The following is a 1,201-nucleotide window of genomic DNA, read 5'->3' as shown; positions in this document are numbered from 1 at the left end:
AGGTTGATGGAGCCAGAGCCTTGGCGACGGTGAACACATGCGACAGAAGGGACKAAGAGGCGATGGCAGCCGACCCAGACGACACGGAGGTGACGGCAGCTGACCCAGGCGACATGGAGGTGACGGCAGCCGACCCAGGTGATATGGAGGCGACGGCAGCCGACTCAGGCAACATGGAGGCGATGGCAGCCGACCCAGGCAATGAGGAGGCAATGGCAGCCGAGCCAGGCAGTGAAGAGGCGATGGGCGACGAGCCAGGAAATGAGGAGGCGTCGGGCGATGTGGAAGCAACAACAGCCGACCCAGATGTCGTGGAGGCGCCGGCAGCCGACTCACGAACCCCAGAGACCGCCGACTCGGGGCCCAACACCGGAGACATCGGGACCACCAACTGTGGAACCACCAACTGTGGAACCACCGGGACCTCCAATTGTAGAACCTCTGGCTGTGGAACCACCAGAACCTCCAGCTCAGGAACCACTGGAACTGGAACCACCAGAACAGGAACAACTGGCTCAGAAACCACCAGCTCAGGAACCACCGGAACTGGAACCACCGACACTGGAACCAGAAACACCGGCTCAGGAAGCACGGAACAGGAACCTAACAACCGGCACAGGAGGAGCAGAAGAGGTGGGAGGGTGGGTACCAGATGACTCTCCCAAAACCCTCTGCACAAACCGGTGGAGCAGCTCATGGCCTGGCAGGAGGAGCAGATCTGGGCGCTTCCCCAAAACGTTTTCTATCTGCCGGCAGATGGAGAGTCTGTTGGAGCACATTGAGATCCCCCTGAGGATTGTCACAGACCCTCCAATGATGGGGGATGTCACCTGTTCCTCCCAGGGGGGCAAGGACGGGACCGGCTCCTCAAGGGAGGGAAGACCAGCCGAGGCGGGCCCAGGTGACGCTGGTGGACTCCAATAGCGAGAGGAGAAAGACCGGCACGCCGAGGGGCGGCGAGAAAAAAAATCTTGCTCCTCTTTAAAAAAACCCGAAAACGGGGTGCCTGTGGGCTGGGTGCATGGTCGGATCATTATGTCAGGACTGACAAAATAAGCCAGGGCACAGGAAGGTTTCAAAAATAAAATAAAAAAATAAAAAAAATGAAAAAACACAAGGCCTTTAATGAAAACTCAAGAGGCTGATGATACAGCAAAAACTCACTTGACTTGGAGCTAGACAAAGAACATGGGACAGGACA

The sequence above is a fragment of the Austrofundulus limnaeus genome, unplaced genomic scaffold (assembly GCF_001266775.1).
Source record: "Austrofundulus limnaeus strain Quisiro unplaced genomic scaffold, Austrofundulus_limnaeus-1.0 Scaffold1803, whole genome shotgun sequence".
Lineage (NCBI taxonomy): Eukaryota > Metazoa > Chordata > Actinopteri > Cyprinodontiformes > Rivulidae > Austrofundulus > Austrofundulus limnaeus.
Note: the sequence above shows the minus strand (reverse complement) of the source record.